The following is a 23,322-nucleotide window of genomic DNA, read 5'->3' as shown; positions in this document are numbered from 1 at the left end:
GAAGTAGAAAGACACTGACCTGGGGTCGTATAAACAGGCTCTAGTCCCAGCCCTGCAACCAAGCAAATTAATGCCTCGTGGAAGTCACAGGACCTCTCTAGACCTGTTTCCTCATCTGAAAAATGAGTCAGTTAAACAAGCCATAACAGTGCATATAGCACTTACTATGTGCACATTCTCGGGGCTCTGCACATATTACTTCACTTAATCCTCACAACTCTATGAGAGAGGAGATAAGAGCAGATAGAGCATTTTTAGTTACTACTTTACAGATGAGGAAACTGGGGCACAGAGAGATTTACAATAGTCTTGCTCTAGGTCATGTAATGAGTAAGTAGCAGAGATGGGATTTAGACACAATCTATTTCTAGCATCTGCACTCTTGGTCACTATGATGACCTGCCTTTCAGCAAGTGAGGACAACTAGATGGTACTAAAACTCCTTTTAATGTTTCCATTCTGTTGATCTATGAGTTTAAGATGGCCCCCAAAGGTTCAGATTCCATATTTTAGGCCAGTGAAACAAAGAGCTTATGAAAAAAACAATTTATAATCTATGAATCAAAACTACCAGCTCATACGACGTTAGGAATAAAGTGCTTTCACAGATATGATCACTTTAGGTCTTAAATGGATCTTGCATATCTAAGGAAGGTAAAAAGCACCATTTACCAGACCAGGAAAAGGAAGCCCGGAGAGGTCAGGACTTGATTATGGCACTCAGTAAAACCAGGGGATGAGTCTTCTCAAGCAAGACTGGAAGCCTCCAGGCTGGTGTCCTAGGGCCCATTCAACCTGAGTCACACATTTCTGCTTGGATTCAGAGAGCCCCACTGAATTCTGAGTAATGACACAGAAAGGAGCCCTTCCCTCTGAGGCTCTACTCTGTGCCCCTCCAGTTCTGGGACTCTCACAGGAACACCAAGGTATCTGGCCCTGCAATCAAGGGGGTCAGCTCACACAAGCCATCAAATTTCAAATGCATATGGGGGTCACTGCAGAATGAGCTGCTCTGGCCTTGAACTCCATTCCAGGCCTTTTAAAGAGCCATCTAACCTCACAGCCTCTCCTAGCGCTGCTCCTCTTTCCTCCATGTTTACAAGGCAGCTTCTGCCCCCACCTAGAGGAAACTGTGCTCTTAGACATCACCTGGAACTTACTGGCTGCTTGTTCCCTTAACACACCTGGTGCTTTCCCAGCATTGAGTTTCTGATCACATCTTCCCCTTCCCCTGGAATATGTATCCCACCATCCTGCTTTCAGATCCTACCCATATTTGCAGACTTACCTCACATGTCACCTCTTCCAGGAAGCCTCTCTTGGTCCTTAGTCAGACGTGATCTATTTTCCTTTGACCACCCACAGTACTTCTTGTGCCTTTCTTATCACACACTCAACTTCTGCTTTTTCTAATGCGTTGGGCTTATGCTTTCTTATCTCCTTCATGTTCAGGCAGCTTTTTACTTCTTGGGAATGCCAGGAGCAGTGCCTTGCACTGATAAATGTCTGCTTGACCTTAAATTAATCTTCCTTCATTCCACAGAAGGATTTGCTCTGCAAAAATATATGGCAAAGAAAAGGGATCATTAGACCCTAATGTCTTTCCCAAATTTCACCAATTGATTTTTTTTTTATCAATTCCTGACTGACGGAGCTCAGCCCCAGAGGCGAGAACATCCTTTCAGTAACTGCCATGTAGCCTGTCTCCAAAGAGGTTTCTGAGTGTGAACATGTTGGTCTGAGACTCTGTTCACTGGACCTGCAGCTGCTCAAGGTCCACACAGCACAGCTGCTGTTTTAGCCCAGAAACGGAGAGCTGGGGGTGATGTGGCGCAGGAGACAGGATCAGGAAAACGTCCTTGCTGGTTCAGGGCGCTGTTTTCACTCGAACTCCTGGTCTTTACGGAGGGAGAGGGGGGCCGAGGAAAGCGACGTGCTCCATCCTTCTTTTCCCCTCCCATGCTTTATAGTCCTAATGTATTGGAGAGGGGGGACTGTTACTTGGAATTTTGACATTTGCCAAAAGTTTAAGTTTAAACTATTCTGGTGGAAAAGAAAAACCTAATCTTTTCTCCTAAAGACAGTAAAATTGGCCAGCATAAGAATGCTCCCGAGATTTTGAAGAGTCTCCTTTTACAAATTACTCTCTGTAATTTGTAAAATGCTGTTCTACATGGTAGCTCAAAACACCACGACCAGTATTTGGTTTTTCAGCTCATCAGCACGTGGATCTGGAGAGCTGGGACCAGGCACCGTATGTGAACCACACAGAATTCTGGGTTGTGCGAGCTGACCCCCTTGATCGCAGGGCCAGATCCCTTGGTGTTCCCGAGAGAGTCCCAGCACTGGAGGGGAGCAGAGCAGAGCCTCGGAGGGAAGGGCTCCTTCCAGTGTCAATTTAATGCCACAGATACACTGCATACGTGTGAACTGTGACTCTTTGGATGCCACAAGTCATTGTAATGCCTCAGAATTTTGTGTCCCTCAAACACTGATCCCATCCTCATAGCCCCGGGGGTGGGGTTTGATACCCTTCTCTTAAGAATGTGTGTCACAGGCCTGCCCTGTGGGTTGAGAAGCAGCAGGACACTTCCTGGGCACCACCCTGGGCTTCCTTTTTCTCTCCCTCTCCCTCAGACTCAGCATGAGCCTTGCAGGCACAGAGCTAGAAGGCCCAAAGGGCCTGGGCGACTGCTCTGTGGAATGCCATAGCAATGTGAGGGCATCAGGGCAGGGAGATTGACAGCAAGTTCAGAGAAATGGTGTGTTTCTGTAAAATCTTAGGTTCCACAGTAGTGCTGAGCTAATAAACACAAGACATGGACTAATGGGTAAAACTTTCCGCAATAAATGTATCCAAAGAATAGCATTACAGGGACATCTGTAATATTTTCACAAATAAAGATAAAATTTTTTTTAAAAAAGAATAGCATTACAGATTTCAAAAACTGGTTATTCATTGCCCCTTTTATCAGCAAAAGGTTATAAAATTGGGTTTTTCCTTCCATCTAATTCACTTTTCCAATATTATAATTAACTTGAAAAATAGACCTCAACTTCTGCACTTTCCCTTTTGCCTGAACACTTTATAATCACAACAAAATGATTCCAGTTATTAGCTCACTTTAGGCCAAAAATAAGAAGGCTAACAACACATTAACATTTCCATTATCAATCAGAAAATTGCTGGTCAGCTCCTTGAATGATATATTGTTCAGCACATTAAATCCTTCAACTCAGCAAAAATGTATAAATACTTTTCCTCCTGAAAGTATGGCTTCAGAGAGACACACGCAAGGTAAATGGGAGATGAGTGTAATCAGTTTAGATCGGTCTAAATGGAAGAACAACGGGTTGCTCTTTTTCCTTTGTCTAATATAGTAGCTGAGTGCCTGTGGTACCCATTCTGACGCTCATTTGATGCCCGTTTGGGGTTAAAGACGTAGCAATGAGCAGCCAATCGAAAGCTTCTCAGCCTTGGGCGTTGTGCTCGCGGTCAGCCACCTGTTCCACACACAGCACCTCGGGAGAGAGCCAGCGGACATCTACCAACGGGTGTCACTAAAACGGGGTTATTCGCCTTTCACCTGTGCAACTGAGGCCCCGATTTTCCTGTTCAAGCTCGTGCCATCTCTGCGTCCCAGTCACTGCAGACTCCTCAGGTTTATTATTAATCTCCTCCTACGCATTGCTTCCTGCCAACATTTAGCAATCTCAGTAGCGCTTGCAGGGGAATCTCCTCCATGACACTAGCTTTCTCCACAAAACAGAACAAAAACATTTTTTGTTGCTTTTTCGGTTGACATTCCCTTAATAGTGTGTATAACAGGGGAAGCAAACTAAGGCTGTGGGCTAAATCCACTTACCTGCATCTGCTTCCCTACTGCCTAGGGCAGTTTTCCCTATAAGAGCAGTGCCGAGTAGTTAAAACAGAAACTGTTTGACTTGCAAAACCAAAAATAATTACAGTCTGGCCCTTAACAGAAAAAGTTTGTTGAACTCCATTTTGTGACATGGATTTTTCTAAAATAAAAAGGGGGGAAAATTAAAACTCTTCCTTTTATAGTGTTAGAATTCAGATTTTAGTATTACTTTTACAGCAGAATAATATATGATTGTTTTTCTAGTCCTGGGAAAGAAATTTGGAAATATAAACCCAGAAGTGTAGTAAAAACATTATTGATAATGATATGGATTGTATATCAGCCATCTGTCATTTTTATTGAAAAGCAATATTAAGTTTTCTCTTTGAACAATAACCATATAAGCCCATTATAGAACAGACTGGCATTTTCCCAAAGCAAGGAAGCATGTTTGAGAAATGGACATAAAGTAGAATGTTTTTATACCTGTATATAAATTTAACAGTAATATCCAAAATGATCTCCTAAAGCATATCAAGGCAAAAATATAGTGCAATTAATGTTATATTGTTGCTGAATGTGACATTAGTTGAGAATCAGAGATCTGAAAACGTGAATATAGCAATCAGCGATTGAGCTCACCTGTACAAGAGTATGTTTGCATCTAAATTTTTTTATGAAATCAAATATACATTTAACCTGCTAATCTTTATTAAATACCTACTATTAAATATATTAAGTATATTAAATATCTACTAAATAGTACTAAGACACAAAGCTGTAACACTCTCAGAGAACTTAAAATATAGTAGAGATGCTAAGATTTGCAAACATATTCCCTAAACTCTATTTTACATATTTTTTAAAATTTTAGCATATTAACCAGAGCTAAGAAAAGCTTTATGCTTGAGTTAAGCAATTACTTGATTACCGTAACTTTAACAGTATGAAAAAAGCTAATTGCATCACAACCCTAAAAAAATGTATCTGTCCTCCCCAGGTACCGTAGTGACTAAAATTCTACTATATTTTAAAAATTCATTTCTTTAGGTTAAGCTTTGCCCCAATTACCTCCCAATCCCAATGGGTTATTTATGTAGAGTTTCCTAAGCATATTTAAGTGCTGGCATTTTAAATATAAACATCACTTAAATAATTACTGCAATAGATTGCTTTTATTTTTTCTGGTAATCTCACCTAAAATGGAATTGCCTATAGATGATTTAACATGTTGTCATGTTATTTACCAGATCACTTTCCACTATAATAAACAGGACCCCAGCTCCATGAAGGCACTGGGAACTGCATGTGAAGGATCATAAAAGGGAGACAATATATACAAAATAGGGGGGTCCCACAAAATAAGCTTAAACTCCTCACAATTTATCAAGACTGGGTGTGTGTAAGGAGTTAATGTTTCCAAGAAAATCAAGAGTCAGAAGCAGAGAGAAAGGTGAGCTTCTCAGTTACCCCCACACTCCTAAAAATCAATCAGAATCAATAGTCATATCGAAGTGGAATGATGGTGATAAAGGGATAGAGAAAAAAGAGATATTTCCCATAAATTGTACGTTATTGATGACTGACCACACAGAGGCTAATGCCCACAACAGGAATAAGCATTTATAAATTCATGCATTAAAGCTCTGTTCTGCTCTAATGCGAAAATAACCCTTTGTGAACTTAAGAGTTTTATGCTTTGATTATAGGAAGAGTTACACGAATTTATTGACTAAGCCCAAAGCAGAATGCAAGGTACTGAAATCAAAACAGAGCTGTAGGGAATTCAAATGCCTTATTATTCATTAATAGGTATTAAAAACTATAATAAGGTAGAAGACTTCAGTGAACCTATTTCAACTGACACTGAGTGTAAATATGACTCAATTAAATGACTGTGTTACTTGCCTGTCCAGCTATAGCTAATAAGTATACTCCAAATCTTAGCAATATGTGATGTGTTTTTCTGTTTGGTTTTTTTTGCTTTCTACTTTATTTGTTGTACTTACGCATATTTGACTTAATATATGTTGTAATATACAATTATTTTGCTGGGATTGTTTTTCTTTTTTACTTTGTGTCCATGTGCTTAGTTCCATGAAATTTGCCACATGTAAAGATTTACATAGCTACCACCACAATCGAGATACAGAACCCCCAACTGTTCCCTGTCTGCCCTTCATAACCTGTCCCTAACGCCTGACAACCACTGATCTTGTCTCCGTCTTTGCACTGTTGTCATTTTGAGAGAGTTATATAAATGGAATCAGACAGAAGAATACCTTTTTTTGAAGATTCAACTATTTTTTTAAAGTACGTAGATGGCATATATATAGTCACATACATATATTTACTTGGTATAATGTAATGTTGCTTCAGGATTTATAAAAGCGTTTTTAAGTTTAATTGAGTCAATGTACAACAAGACATTGGAGACGGCTCTGGAATAAAATTGCCAGTGTGGACTGAAGGGTGAAGCATTCCCCCGACAGACAGCAGAGCTCTGTGCTTTAAGTATGGCTCATGTGCTGGCCGGGTAGCTCCGCTGGTTAGAGAATTACCCCTATATGCCAAGGTTAGGGGGTTTGATTCCAGTCAGGGAAAATATGAGAAACAACCAATGAGTGCATAAATAAGTGGAACAACAAATCTATGTTTCTCTCTCCCTCTCCCTCTAAAAAAATATATATATATATTTAAATAAAAAATAGAAATAAAAGTGGTGCAGTAGCTCTGAGAACTGAATTCTATGACGAAGCTCAAAGGCACCTTCTCTGAGAGTACCTGGAGCAAACCCCCACAGCCCAGAGCGCTGTCTTTCGGAGGCACCGCTGGAGACCATGCGCTGCAGGAAGAAGGGCAGCCTTGCTTCCCAAGCGCAGTGTCCGCCCACCTTCACTCGAATTTTCTAGCAACAGAGAAGCCCCATGAGTGATTTTGCTGAAGAAGGTGAAGATAAAGAGTTAATGACTTCTAACCAGGCCATAAATTAACCTGATTTTTTACAAATCTGAAGAAAGAGAGGTGCTCAGAAGGACTAATGAACACACACGTCTAAAAATAACTCCTCGTTTAATTAACAGAACACTACACAGTCCCTCTAATTAAAGCTGCTGGGCAGGCTGAGGACAATCAGTTCCACATTTTTCACCTTAAAAAGTTCACTGAAATCATTGGGACTTTATGTAGAAATAGCAGGTGGGTGGCTGAGAAGAAGGGTGCCAGAGGGGGAATTCATCTCATTTTAAGCAAGGAAGAGTCAGTAGACTGAAAGTCAAGCTGTGTAGAAGGTTAAGGTGATAAAGGGAGCCAGAGTGGCAAAAAACAAACAAAAAACTATCTCTTGTCCAAGCAATTTCCTCCGAAGGTCTTTGAAGGGGGAAGGGAGCCACTTGACACCGGAAGTAGCCACCTCCGCCTTCGAGAAGCTAAGAGCAGCCCTACCTGGAGAAAGAGTGGGCAGCTATTCAGAATGGAAGGATTTCAAGGCCCCATTCTAAACAAGAGCCAACATTTGCTGAGTGCTTATTTTGTGCCAGGAATTGCACTAACTGTGCTTACACATATTACCTAGTAGAATACCACAAGCCATTGAACAGATGATAAAACTGAGACTTTAAAATGTCATGTTCTTTGCCAAAGGTCAGGAGCAAGTCACTGGAGGAGCCAGGAAATAGACCTAAGCCAACTGAGACACTGTGCTGCCTACTGAACAGGACCACTACCTCCTTCCAGGACCCCTGTGACAATTTAAGAGGGCCTGACACCTACTAGGTGCTCAATAAATGTTCCCAAAAAATCTCCTCCATTGGCCTATGTCAGACCCTAAAGAAATCTGCCAATGAAATTCATTTCCTTTGGGTGAGATTTTGTGTCTCCAACAGTACTCTGAAAAACAAACAAAATACAGGCAGCATATATTATAAGCATAAAATGTTTCTGAAAACTCCTACCAGATTTGAAAAAGGAAAGGTGGAACAACAGACTTATGTGCTCTAAGAGCATTTCTATTTTCAGAAAACTAAAATATTAGAAAATATACTTCTTCATGTAGACCTGGTCTTTGATAATATTTTTTCTACATCTGACACATTCTCTTTAAGTTTCCAGCTTAAATCCCAATGAGTGGCTGAACAAGCCCAACAAGTATTACACAGAATGATTTGAAACTTTTTTATATCAACAGTAGCACTTTTGAATGTTTCCATTCATTTTTATAACATTTCAAATAGAAGAAATAGAAGTTAGACATATATTCATACATCACCCAAATACTGATATAGAAAAAGATAGTAATACTCCCAAGTCTAAACTGACAGTACATCAGCTTGAAATGTTTGTTCACCATCTTAATTCAACATAAAAAATGCAGTATGTGTATATTGATGTTTAACATATGGTGAACATGGAAAAGTCATGTGTTTCATTAAGCCACTCTATCAATTACTACCTCTGGGATTTAAATTTGCTAGGATACAAAAACAAATGACTACAGATTCCAAGCAAGAATGCAAATAATAAGGCAGATCAGGTATAAGCTTTAGGGATGGGTGGAGACTGTGGCAAACTTGGACAGCCCTTACCTCTCTGAAGAGGACAGCTGGTGACTGCCCTTAGGAAGAGCAGGTACAAAGACACATACCATTTTCTGGATTTTATGCCCTACCTCAGAGCATCTGTAAAAAGGGACAGAGAAGGCAGAAGAAGTAGAAAGCAAAAAGACAAAAGGAAGAAGTTTTGTTTTCTTCACAATGTCTATTGCTAGCAACAGCTAGGGCTGTGGAAGGAAAAAAGAAGATAGAAAAGTCTAGAGACGTCTGTGAGCATGTTCAATATTGTGAGGAACAAGTCGGATGAATGAGATGAACCACTTCAGTCTCACCTAAGTGTGAGCTGATGACAACCACAGCAGTTGATGTTTCTGGGCAGCACTGTGTCCAGCTTCGTGCTGCATGATTTACAGGCATTACCACACACTTAATCCTGACAACAAAATCAAGTCTCCCCACTTTACTGATAAGGAAACTGAGGGTTAGAAACATGAAGCATCTTGCTGAAGATCATAACACTGTCAAATGGCCGAGAAGGCACTGAACCCAGATCACAGTTCGATTCCCGGGCAGGGCACATGCCTGGGTTGCAGGCTCCATCCCCAGCAGGGGGCATGCAGGAGGCAGTGGATCAATGACCCTCTCTCATCATTGATGTTCTATCTCTCTCCCTCTCCCTTCCTCTCTGAAATCAATAAAAACATTTTTTTTTTTAAAAAGAAACTTTGAGAAACATACCCACAAAGTGCAATTCATACCAATGTCAATTAATTATAATTTTTAAAAATTATGAGGCAAGGAAATTGAAATGCTCTCTGGATATTTAATCATATTAAGGAATTACTATTAATTTTCAGATGGGATAAACACATTGTGCTTATGTGGTTTTTTTAAATTATATTTCATCCTTTCGAGATTCATGCTAAAATATTTATGGATTCAATAACATCTGAGTTTGCTTCAAAATAATCCTGGGACAAAGGAGATACGTGTGGGAATGGTTTAGACATCACAGGGTTGGGTGTGAGTTAAAAATTGGTAAAGTGAGGTGATGGTAAGTGGGGCTTTTTACACTATTCTCTCTCTGTGTATATGTTTGAAATTTTCCAAAATAAAAAGGAAAAAAATCCACAATAAAAAGAAAAATAACACTTTTTGTCAGTTAGAAGAAACCTTTGAGAGTCAGGGAACTCTTATAAAAGGGAATGCCCACACATTTTGTGTAACCTATGGCTGATTTCACATAAATAAAAAAATCTTCGCACAAAGATTCTCCCGTTGAGCAGCCAACCTCCTGCGTATCTGAGCTACAGATCTTTCCAGTGGCCTGCTTGTGCATCTCCACTTGAAGGACGATCTACAGGCAGAGCAAGTTCATGTCCAAAACTGAACTTTATATTTTCCAACCAAACCTACTTCCTCATTCCGTATCTTAGTACTGCAAACCCTAGCCACTCAGTAGCCCACTCGGTACACCTAAGAGTTATTTCCGATTTCTCCCTCTCCCTTATCTTCACATCACCTGCTTGTCATGTCTAGTCAGTTCTAGATCAGAAAGGTCCATCAACAATGCAATGGCCTAGACTCTGAGAGTTACAGAACTGAAGGAAGAAACAAAGGCTCTGCTCCTCACCGGGGACCATCTAAACGGCCCAACCCAGGGTAGCCAGCTACAAGGACACGTAGCCACAGGGAAGAGCAGTAGTGATGATAAGCCTGCCACTTTGAGTGAAGGTACCCCTAACTTCTCTGAGGGCCCTGATACTGTAAGAGCAGGTTGGGCATAACCCCACTCCCCATCTACCAGGAAGCTCATGATGAAAGCGTGTATCACTCGGAGAGTGATGAAAGTGTAACTCCCTCAGAGAGAAAGAAAAAACAAAACCTCTCCCATAACAGGACCAAACCACAGCCTGCAGACTACAAAACGGAAGAATGAAAAATGCTGAGCTGCTCTAACAGCCAGCTGAGATGCAAACAGCATCTGAATCTATGTGGCAATGCTACCCATGATTCATCCCCACAAGTCAAACTTGGAGCCAAATGAGCAAAAGAAAAAAATGGCATTTAACTGGAAAGATGCTTGCAACACATTTAATTTTGCATAAGCAATGTAAATTTCCCAAGGATTTGACCTATAGCTTAAAACCAGCCCATATATTGCTCCAATCAATTAGGCCTTCCTGCATCAGCACTTTTTCATTACAAACAGCTAAAGCCATCATGTGCTCTAATCAAAAGAAAAAATTCATACAGACTGGTTCATTTCCACTTATTTTTTTATTATTATATTGCTTGTGAAAAGAAAACAGATATAACTTCTAAAACAGGTTTGAAGATCTCTGCAAATAGAAAAGATGAGTTGTCATTAAACTGCACCCATCTGAAGGGGAGAAATGGTTAGATGCTACTTAGTGTTGGTCTTGGGGCTTTTCAACATTTTGAGATTTTAAAATGTGGATTTCCATATATGAGAGATTCATTTAGAATTATCCAAGTCCAAAAAAAATTATACAAGTGTATATTTTATAGCTAGAATGAGCTCACAGATAATCTGTTCCACCCTTTTCAACCCCCCTATGGAAACGCTGAAACCTTTATGGTAGGATCTTTATTAATACTGATAATAATATTAATCAAGTATTTATTGAGCAGTTACCATGCACCAGGTGGTATGCAAAGCTCTTTCTATACTTTATCTCGTTCAGTCCTCACCAAATCCTATGAGATTGTCACAATCACTAACCCTATTGCATAGATGAAAAGGCTGGTTACAAATTAATGAATATTCCATTGACTCTTTCTATAAATATGAGGGTATAACAGCAGTGATTATCCCAACACAAAATCTTCAGAAAATTGTTTTAGTCTTAAACCTCAATGGAATAACAATTTCAAGTTTTCACCTCTTAAAGCCTCAGAAAATATCTTCATAAGGAACAAAAGGTCATATCCAAGTATTTTCTTATGAAATTTCGGTTCTGTCACCCTGGGACTTATTCAGGATCTCCTTTAGCATTTAAGTCATTTCATTGCTCATTAGACTCTCTAGAATGCAAAGATATGAATTAGAACTAATGTCTTAAAGGTCAACTGTGTACCAGATATTATGCTAGATATTTAATTTTCACAATATAACTATGAAAAAGTATCTTTCATATTAGGTATAAACCCACAGCAAAGATATAAACAGCTGAAAGGGATTGTGACTGAAAGTTAGATGCAGGTTTTCTAATTCCAAGAGGAGGGTAAGAGGCTAGAACTCCAGTTAATTGGTTTGCAAATGTGTGTGGAGGGGAATATTTTCAACAAAAACATTTTGAAACAAAGAGCCAAAGGGTGGATAGTTTACTGAAAGTTTTTTTAAAAATATTTATTCAATTCCTGGATCTGGATGACAAGACATAGAATGTTGTCATGGTCCCAAGCTTCTTTTGAAAATTTCAACATAGATCACATGAGAAGTGAATTCTAAAAGTTGGCAGCCCAATGCTCTTGCTTTCAGCCACATGGAGTCATCTGATCTTCATATTTCTATTCAGATCAGCATTAGGAGATATTTTTAAAAAGGTGCCTCAAATTTAAGCAAAAAAAAAATGGGAAATGAGAAATCACACCAACAGGAACACTCATGATTCCATCGATCATTTTTTAATCTGTGATTGTGTCCGATACTATTATCATGAATTTATAATTCAACCACAAAGTCAATAATGCTAGATGACTTACACTGTTGACATTTTGCAAAACTAAACTCAGCATTCTGCTATTCTAATAGTACTAGCAACAACCACTCAGAAATGTATGGTATGGGTGTATTCACTAGTGTCTTCTCATTCTGAATCCCCAAAATTGATCTCCCAGTTTCAAAAAGTATCCCTGAACCCCAAATACCAGGTGAACCATGCAACGTAGATCAATAGACTTTTCAAGTGCAATAATTGTTTCTCTCTGGGAGATTCCCATTAGTCCCAGAAGAAAGAATACTTTGATTGACCTTGAGGAACACAGCAGATGTGGATAAGCTGCGTGTGTTGCTGACCGTATCAGAAGAAAGCCAGGCCTTGAAAATCACAAGGGAACACCCTGGGCATGTGCATGTTGCCGATGGGAAACCAAACAGCTGGTCAAATGTGTGCTCTCTTTACAAACCAAACAAACCAAAACATGCAGACCATGAGCAGGGAAAGGAGAAAAGGAGTGTGTGAATTAACAATATCTCTTTATGTTTAAAATGTTCTCAAGAAATAGTAATATGAATGGAAAAAGAGGAGATACGTTGTTAGCATCTGGGAATTTTCAGCCCACTAGTAAAAATATTTTCTACGTAAAATTTTGGTGGTCCAGTTTGCTCAAGCTCCTGGGGACAGAGAAGTTAACTCTGTTACCTTTGAATTCTACATTTCCTGCTCAGTTTAGGGGCTCTATAACCAAATAAGATGGCAGGAAGAAGATAAAGAATTAGCCAGATTGATTTCTCAGAAGGAGGGAGGGAGGGAGGAAGGAAGGGGGGGAGGGAGGGAGGGAGGGAGGGAGGGAGGGAGGGAGGGAGGGAGGGAGGGAGGGAGGGAGGGAGAAGGAAGGAAGGAAGGAAGGAAGGAAGGAAGGAAGGAAGGAAGGAAGGAAGGAAGGAAGGAAGGAAGGAAGGAAGGAAGGAAGGAAGGAAAGGAGGGAGGAGAACCTAGGACACACTCTGTGAAGTATTGTCTTTGGAATGGGAAGAGTTTTTAGCTCCACTAAAATCACCACCCAACACCAATGAGGCCAGATGTCACTGGGAGAGGCAATCCCTGTCCCCTGCCATGAACTGGGAAAAGAAACTGAGTACAATGTTAGTATAGAAGAATTACAAGCCACTGCACCCTGATATCTCTGAGTAAGCACACTCTTGGCCAGATCATGTCATGCTACAACATTTGCACTTTAACCTAAATATTTACTCTGATTTATAATACTGGCTTGACATGAATTATTAAGCTTTCTATATTGCTAATAACAAGAGCACACACACACAGAAGCATACACACACAGAAGCACACAAAATAATTCCAGAGCTTTACCTGTAATTGATGCTGTGAAAGAGACAACACTTTTTACTACATTTGAAACAAGGGCGATATTTTCTACTGTGAAAGAGTAGCAGTATCTGGTTTCATAATAAAGAGGATCTTTGTTAAAACAAGATGTTCCTTCCCACTATGATTTCATACCAGTACCTCAGTAGAGAGGAAATGTAGAATTCAAAGGTAACAGAGTTAACTTCTCTGTCCCCAGGAGCTTAAGCAAACTGGACCACCAAAACTCAAAACCACCTTTAAAGGGGTCAGCTTTCAGGTATGAAATTTCTGGCATCACCCTCCTTTGATGGTAGTAAATGCTGTGGTGGGCATGAGGGGCTACTTCTCGCACCCATCGGGAACCAGAATGATGTAATGGAACTGTTTCTGGTTGACCACACAAGGCACAGATCACAATGGGGATGGTTCAGAGCCATGTACATGGACATTCACTATTTCTATGATCTCTCTCTTGCTGTAAAACCCAAGAAAAGAAATTATAATTGTAATACTCTTGGAGGCTTCAAAGAAAGTCTAAAAAAGGACAAATGATGTGTTTTCTGGAATTCAAAGGCAATTTACTGGTACTTTACATAGACTTCATGACTTCACAGAACATGGTAAAGGAAGGTCTGCTCTCCCAAGGATAACCCTGGGAAATGACTGCCCAGAAATATACCCTTCGTGACTTGTATGAAGATGGACAATAATCCTGTGGTCAAACCATTATTTCAGTTTTTCAGCAGGTCAAATAATTGGAAAAATGAGACAGAGAAGTGTCTTCACATATCTGTAATCATTAAAGAGCTGCAAGGGGGCATTTTTCAGTTGCAAGGGTAGAAGGTTCCTATTAGGTTTTCTGATGAAAGTGTAACTACAATTGCTATGTATCATCTTCCACTTCTCTTTACTGCCAATCTTCTTGAAAACTGAGCCCACTCTTGATGTCCCCCCTCTATTACTCCCATTCTCATCAGTCTGGCTTCTGCTACTGGGGGGATTCTCATGCCACATTCAGTAGGGAATCAACCCCCCCAGTCCAACAACCTCTTCCACACTCACTATCCCTGCTGCCTTTTCTCAAATTCATTATTCATGCAGTATTTATTGAGATACCACTAGATGCAAGCATTATTCTAGACCCGGGTGAAAACAGCAGTGAACAAGAGAGGCAAGGCCCAGCCCTCATGGGACATTGAGTCTAATAGGGTGAAGGTGAGATAAATAGATAATAACTGAGAGGGAAAAATGAACAGGAGTTTATCAACTAGCAAAAAATACTACAAAAAAAGTCAAATAGAGTACTAGGATAGACAGTGACAAGGAAGGGGGCTACCAAAGACAAAGGAGCTTTTGAGTACTGGAGCCAGACCACCTGTGTTCATATCCTGACTGTGCCACTAATTAGTTGTGTGACCTTAGGGGAGCTGTGTCACTTCCTTGTGCCTCAATTTCCTTGCTCATGAAATGGAAATAATAATAATACATGCCTCACAGGGTGGTTTTGAGGGTTAAATTAATAAGTGCTTTCTATAAGTACATAGAACAGTGCTTCACATTAAGAGCTTAGTAAATGTTAGCTGCTGGCCCAATATTTCTATTACTATTCTCATTATTACTTACATTGGATGGTGAAGAGAGACCTGTCTGAGGAGGTAGCATTTGAGCTGAAACCTAAATGATGAGTAGAAAGCAGCAGAGGAAAGATATGGGGGAAGATTATTCCAGGCTGAAGAAAAGCCAAGATGGGAAAGTGCTTGAAAGGTTTCCTGGAATAAAATAAAGGACAGTGTGACAGGGTCATGGATGATGGGGAGAGTGGAGAGAAATGAAGTGAAAGTGGTGAGCAAGGCCAGATCAAGTGGGGTTATAAAAATATGGAGTGCCTCTCTGTTCTGTAAGTAACTGAAAAGTTTGCCCATCCACATGGACTTTAGCAGGCTATTGTCCCCACGAGGGCAACCCAAGCAATAGCATAATTACCAGCATGTGTGTACAGCTTTGCTTCTTACTGACCATCATAAAACACTAGATAGGTAGTCAAGGGACTTGGATGTGGTTCTTACTGGGTAAGTGATAGAAGACAAATGATTTAACTTCTCTACATTTGTTTCTTAATCTGTAAAATAAAATGGATTGAATTAGAGGTCCTTTCCAATCTGTGATTTTATAGCCCCTTTCTTGCATTTCTGCTAGATATGAAAACAGATCTAGGTCAGTAGGGCTACTGCATGCTTTATATAAAGCTATATCCTTCCTTTACCTATCCTATTAATGGGTTTGTTAATTAGAAAATAATAATCTTCTTGAGTTATATTGCTATGTAAAAGTAAAAACAACAACCAAAATCTGCCTTCTCTAAGACTCTGATTTTGTAAAAAAAAATCTTAGCTTCTGGTAAATACAAAATCTGACTGCAAGACTTTTCACTCCTTCCTATGTGCAATTAACAGCAAACACCTCGTCATAAACATTTTTGAAAGGTCAGAAATGGCAACAATTTGCTAAAGAGATAAATAGTCAAATAAAACACTGCCCTGGTAATTCCTGGGCTTCAAAAAACAGCATAAATCTGATCAATAATAAGACACACAAAAGGAATTGTGGGATAAAGGGCGGGTCCAAATTGAGGTATTAAAAACTTGCCTTAGTCATTTTTTCCCCCAACACATCTTGTGTTGCAGCTGATACTGAAGCCGTTAATGGAAAACTCATATTTACAATGTTAGAAAAATAAGATTCTGGTTATGAAACAAAAGACTGTTTTAGGTTGAAGAAGTAAATAATAGTAAGAATAGAGACTTTTGCAAAGCCAAGGTAAGAACGTTTTCCCTCTGTAATAAATCAACTATTGAACTCAAATTCTGATTGTTATTTTCCATTGTATTTGTTGACTTTTACCCTTATCCTAGCACAAACCACAAGAGTTCAAAGAATGCTAATTTATTCCTAAAATGTATATGTATATATTTTAAGCTTGTCTAAAAAATAGCATGTTTTATTTATATGTTCCTATCTATTGCTGTTGTCTTAAGTGTAAATTTAACTTTTTATGTGTTGAAGAGGTAAGTTTATTTTTTAATTTTTTCATTGTAAATTTTAATTTTTTTAATCCAGGCTTTCATTTCCAGTTCTTAGTGAAGATTTTATATTCCTGGAAAAAGTATTTTATCACTGAAACTGCATTATACATTGATTATCTATTGTCTGTTCATATTAAGAAGCCTCTATTGTCACTTAATGTTTACTAAACAATCAATAAAATTTAACTGAAACCAGAATAAACTCAAACAAATAAGTGGGCTGAAATTCAGAGAAAATTGAGACCATATCCACTTTAGAAGGGCAGCCTTTGTGAGAAGTCATTTCTGCCTAAAAGAGCTAATTTATCTTTTTTAATGCCATCAAATTTAATAATGGATGACATGTCTTATAGCTTCAGTGATGCAGCAACTTGTCGATAACATGGAGAATTTAGAAACCAATTCATCAATTCATGATTTTTTAATTGGACCATGGATGGTTAATTTTAAGTCATTAGACTCTCCAATAATAAAACCCTAGAAAGAGAGAGTTATTGACTACAGAATTGGGTAGCTGTCCCCTATCTCTTCAATGAAAACTCAGAGCTCCCGTCTGTCTCAATAACAGGTGGCACTTTTCACTTTGTGCACTTTTGGGGCAGGTTGAAGGTAAGTTGTGTAGAGTGGGAGAAAGTGAGGTAGAAAAAAAAGAAGGGTCTAGATAAGTATATATAATTATATATGTGAGTTATATTTATATTTATTTTACATATTTATTTACATATAAATATATATTTTGTTATATGTATATACACTTAACAAATACCTCTCTCCCAGACACCCACAGTGAGTCCAATATAGTCTGGGAAAATCAAAAGGAATACAGCTTTCTCTTACTTTTTTACTCAGAGGGGAGGTGGGATGGTTAAAACATTTCCCCATGTCTCAGTTCTGCACGTATTGATGGGTAAGGGGAACCAGAGGCTCAGGGACACTAAGAGACCTGTCCAAGGTCACGCAGCCAGTTAGAGACAGAGTCAGCCATCCTCCAGATTTCCACACCCAGTAATCAGTCCACTCCACCAGGCTACTCTCCTCTCCCCTGCCCAATAACATATCTTCTGACACTCACAATGGAGAAATTAATGAGTCTGCAGGTTAAAGATTCATTTTAAACAAATTGGCTCATTATTATTTAATTGAGGAGGCTTTGGAGCAATAAAAACCTTGCTTACCAAAACTAGATAAGCAGCTCATGAAACATTGAGCTGAAGAAATGCAAAAACTGTCACAAGTCAATATGTGCTGCCTTTCTGTTTGATAAATGCCACCCAATAGCTTCAGAAGTATCAGAACTAATGGTGTCCCGGCACTCTGTAGGCATACATTAATGGGATCAGGAGCATAAAATATAAACAATAATGTACATATTGATTATTCCGGACACTCGAAGCCCAACAAACATTTGAAAGGTCAGTCATTCTGCTTGCATCAAATTACAGCTAAGTCATTTGCTTGAAGCTGGAAACTTGGCTCTCCATGTAAATTTAGCTCGTGACCTATAAACTTAATCACGCCATACCTCTATTAGCCCCCTTAGGTTGTCTGGCATGAAAAATATACTGTAGGTGCTTAACCCCATAAAGCATGTACAAATAAACAACAATATACACATTGCCAGGAAGGCAATACAATACACATATTGTATAGGTGAAATCTAGGCTATAGGCTGAATAAATATCATGAAACAGCATTTTTCTCCAACAGAACATTTTCAAAGGTTTCTGTAAGTCAATTACTACATGAGCTTACAAATGGAAATGTATGCTTTCAGGATGTTTCAAAAATATACACATTTAAGAAGTACAATGTCATAATTATTTTTACTTTTACCTAAAAACTAAAATCTGGTTTGACCAGGTCACACTAGAGTTGAGGCAATTTTTTCTACAATGAAAGATTTACTCCTTTTCAGAGCTCCTCTGAAACAAAATTTTAAAATTTGAAGGTTGTATGGTTTCCATGGAGAGGAGCCCATCCCTTTGCCAGCACTTTCACACCCAAAGGCACCTCTCCTCCAGAGATGGGCTTCTATCTAGCATGCTTGCTGGGGCTCCTACATCTGGACAAACTGGATGGTAGGAGACAGTTCACAATCCCACAGCCCCAGTCCCTTTTCTGAAGTGATAGGTCCCTCAGTGGAGTCAATATCCCCTTGCTGACTTTTAAAAAGGGCAAGAGGGACTTTGAGAGGCTGAAAGAAAGACTTGCAATTTATGTCCCCTTTATGAGAACTGGCAAGGGTTGGAAGTATTCCACCTCTCCTTGACAAGGGCTCCAATTATCCTCAGCTCAGAGAGCTCCCCATTTGCTGCTAAGGATCATTGTCAGGGTAAGAACCAAGCTTTCAGAAATGTCTCCCACTGATCAGGAGGGTGAGGGGAACTGAAGCAGGACAATGCCATCTGTAAGAGGCCTTGCAAGAAAACTTATATAATTTCCTCTGGCAGAAGATATTGCTCTGTCTGTAGAAGAGTGAAAATATACCTGCCTTTAGGCTATCAGTTTTAACCCTAAGTATACTCAACTGTTCCCTTTGAGTAAGGTGACCCAATTCCCTCTTTCTGAATTTTACATTACATGAATCTTTCACACTGATTCATCCCAGATTCTACAACAGCTAAAACCAGACAATTTGAAAATCACATTTCCTTACTCATGAATCACATCAGTTTTAAAAACACTTTTTAAACTCATGACATTCACTAGCAATTGATAACCATTGTAAAATCATATATTTGCCATTTACATTAAAATATCATAATCCTAATAGTACAGCAGAATTAAAAACTCCAACAGAAAAAAACGGTGATATATTTGGGAGCCAAATAACCTGATTTTAATGTTAAAGATAACATTTTATAGTTTCCTAGTAAAATAATTGTCTAAAAGAGATTATTCTATTTTAAAATATACATAGAACCTTAAATGAACCAAAGGAATTAGTAAATATCAATTTAACCAAAATCCAATTATTACACTTGGTCGAAAAGGGAAGAGCATTTCAAAGACAGACCTTTTGTTTCCTCTTAAAGCAGATTCACTGTGGATAAAGTTCCTAAATGTACGTTGTATTCCATCAAAGTAAGTAAGCTTGCATTGTTGTTTTCCTGCTATGTAGATTTTAAAAGGCTCCAAAAACCTGAGTAGCTCTAACATCTGTTATCATAATCAAAACTCAAGTCAATCACATTAATATTTTGAGGGAAGAGAATTCGGGATTTTCATGTTTGATAAATAAGTTATATTCTGAAATTCAGGCCATAACTTCATTTTGTTCTAAAGCTATTAGAATGCTAAAGAAAGGCAGCAGCTTTTAATTGCAAACACTATTTTTAGCATATCAAAATGTATCTTTTACTGAGTAAACTTTTAATCACAAAGACCTGCTGGCTAAGCATGCTCTAAAAAATAGTTCTTTGTATTTCAAAAGTTTTTCTGCACTTTAAATTTCAAACCAAGACTTTGATGATCAATGAACAAGAAAAACTTTTAATTTGAAGCCAAAAGGAAAAAAAAATCCAATTTCCCCACTGCTTATAATAAATTCAAAAAATGTTCACACATCCAAAAATGCAGGTTTATAATGACACCTAAGGACAGAGCCATCTGAAATATCCAGTTGAAGTAACTGCAGAATTCTACCAAGGAGGTCTGCAGAACAAAAATAAATAATAAAAGTATACTTATCATATTCTCCCTTTAAATGTTTCCTCAAATGCTATGCTAATTATTCAAAGCTCAGGTCTAATGGGCAGACTACTTTTTCTCTACTTCTTGTTGACAATGTATCACAGGACCTTGCAATGGCTGTGTACCTCCCAAGCGCTGATCATGCCATTTCAGTTTTAGAAAAATGAAACTAGGCTCTCAGTGTGACCTGAGTTTCAAAGGACGGTGCTCTGCCACAGTACCTAAATGCGAAGGATTTCCTTTTGACACGAGGCTTGCGGTGATGTGAAAGGGAAATGAGAGTCCCTACTGGGACTGCGAACATCATCACATTTGTGAGGCCAACTGCCACACTCCTGCTTTTCTTGTTCCCTGACAAGGCTTGTCCCAGCCCTCTCTCCGGGAAGCCTTTGACAGCCCTTACAAACAACAGAAGCCAGCGGGAACGTGTAAGAACAGGTGCTGGAGCCTCCCAGGGCAGCCGCCTGCAGAGAAAGGGCTCCTCAGAGCAGCCCCGGGACATCCCACTTCCGAGAGCCCTCTTGCTCTCAGCCATTGCAGGATCGTGTTCTTTTCACACAGCAGATGTTTGGAAAGATTTGTGACAATGCATTATGACTTCTAAGCTGCTGTTGGTAAATTTTCTTGGTCAGCTTTTAAGGGAACTTTGGTGGAATCTCCAACAATATAAAGTAAGGATGGAAAAGGTCATTCGTGGGTTTGTGTTCAGATAAGGGAAACAATAGTAATGAAAGGCTAGGACTTCTCCCTGGTACTCCATTATTCCAGTTTACTGTTTTCTACTTCCTACCAATCTCAGCCAAGGGGACATTCCTAGGTTCAGGGGATCTCCAGCATTGGACAGGAAACATATCAGATAACACTTCATCCACAAACAGGACAGGAATATTCACACACTCCAGCATATTAGACCCCACTTCAGGGGCATCTGGCCAACTACTATTAATCTTTAATCTTTTCATATATTAAAATCGCTTTGTGGTCAGAGTACTATGCACCATGGAGATAGTCACCTGTACAAGTGAACAAACCACTCACATGGCTGCTATGGCTGCTTCTCAAAGTGTGGCCCATGGACCAGCAGCAGCGGCAGGAGCAGCAGCAGGCATCACCTGGGAGCTTGAAAAATCCCAGGCCTATCCTAGACTACTGAACAGAATTTAAGGAGATGCCCAGGTGATTCATATGCAGATTCCAGTCTAAGAAGCTCCAGACTACAGTTTCTTACAGCAGCTCTGTGCTCAGGATTCACCAAGCAAGATGCTGCCCTGTGCCAAGGCAGTGATTTCCACTGCTCCAAGAGCACTCAGGGGCATTATCTAAGCCTCAAACTCCCCACCAAATACAGGCAAGAATCAATGAATCAAAGTTATAGTTGAGAAGACCAAAGTTAAGCAGTAGATGATTGGTGGTAGGAGGACTCAAACTCAGAACTCTCAAACCCTACACTCTGCCCTTTCTGTTGCGTCAGCTAGACCCTAAGGAAGAGCTGGCTCTTTCATGTCTGGGCCAAGAGATCTTTTTTTCCCATTGGTATAATTGGTATAGTAGAAAGAAGACTTCAAATCTTGATTCTGCTTTACTCGCCCCCATGAGCTTGAACACATCAATATAAAAAATAATAATAATAATAGGTTGGAAGCCAAATAAAACAAAAGATATTTACAAAATAAGGTGAATAAACTAAAAATAGAAAAGTAGGGCCATGGTTTACTAATAAGTAACAATCCTACAAAAATATTCAAGTTATAATCTAATTTGTAATCTAATTTCTGAAAATTTATCCTAAGAAAATACTCCCAAGGGAGTATTTGTGCTATATGCACAAAAATGATCATTAGAGTATTATCTATAATAGAGAAAAACTGGAGGCAAGCAAAATATTCTATGCTTAGGATATGGCTAATGAAATTATGAAACATTTACTCATTTAAAATGATATTCACCAAGACTTGGCAGCAACATGAAAAATTCTGATATAATGTTAAGAGGAAAGTAGTTATAAAATTATGGTACATTATGATTCCAATTATATAAAGATAGGTACACTTCTAGAAAAAAATGAAAAAAAATTGCAAAACCTAATCATATTCTGTCAAGATAAGGTTATAGGTGATTGTTTTCCAAACTTTCAATAGTTATTAAATTGCTTTTATTATTTCTTTTTGAAAAGTAAATATAAAAAAATTAAAACAAATCTAATAACCATGAGACCTAATATAGTAACTATAAATTATCATTAAACCTGGTGTTGAATTCCACAGATAACAATAACAAAAATGAACAATTCATTGCTCATTAAATCCTCTGAGGTCAGTAATATTACAATCCCCATTTTACAGAGGAGGAAACCAGAACACACAGCACTCAGCCTCTTTGAACCTCAGCTTCTTCTTTTGTGAAGTAGAGGCAATAATAATATCTACCTTTCAGTTTTCTTATGAAAATTAAATAAAATATTGGCCTGTCGACCTGTATGGTTCCATGTAAAGGTCACAAAGAGAGATAGAAACTAAATTGGGGGAGTGGGGGGATACTCTCCACCTTTCTGTCCAGATGAAAGCAGAAGCAACTCCCTGTGGTGGTCCTCACACCCTGTCACCACACAGGGGAACGAATTCAGGTGGTATCCTCAAACATCCTAGAAGCAATATTATTTTCAAGGCACATGTGCTAAGCAATAGAAATCTGTGTTACATTTAAGGTGGGATGGTTCTGCCAGCAATACCTGGCCTAGGAATCAGGAGCAGTGGAACCTAAACCTGAGTATGTCATTTCTTGGGCCTCAGCTGCCCCATCTGTATAATGGGGACATGTTGTTGGTATTGCTCAGCCAATGAGTGGATCAGCTCCTCCCAGGCAAGGATCAACTCTTCCCCAGCTAACCCTTTTCCCACATTCCTTTCAAAGTGGTCATCTCAAAATCTAATTTAATCATGTCAACACATTACGATGCTGCTTCAAACAATCCGTGTGCTCCCAGTTGCTCTTAGGATAAAGCCCCATCATCCTTAGTGCAGTTCTCACTGCCCAGCAAGGCCTGGCCCTCCCCAGCACTCTCCACTTCACATTCCAT

At 39.1% G+C, this 23,322-nt stretch overlaps 1 long non-coding RNA gene across 1 annotated transcript in view; it reads right to left on the bottom strand.

The window, feature by feature from the left end:
• The window catches only part of LOC107544303 (uncharacterized), a 170,492-nt gene that overhangs the window by 50,560 nt on the left and 96,610 nt on the right, over positions 1–23,322 (bottom strand). The window contains exon 2 of the long non-coding RNA XR_015715521.1: positions 1,289–1,554. This is a non-coding gene — a long non-coding RNA (uncharacterized LOC107544303). The remainder of the gene's footprint in view (positions 1–1,288; positions 1,555–23,322) is intronic.

This window comes from Miniopterus natalensis, chromosome 13 (assembly GCF_054644295.1).
Source record: "Miniopterus natalensis isolate mMinNat1 chromosome 13, mMinNat1.hap1, whole genome shotgun sequence".
In the NCBI taxonomy this organism is placed as follows: Eukaryota; Metazoa; Chordata; class Mammalia; order Chiroptera; family Miniopteridae; genus Miniopterus; species Miniopterus natalensis.
The sequence above is the reverse complement of the archived record's forward strand: the minus strand, read 5'-3'. Positions and strand labels throughout refer to the sequence as shown.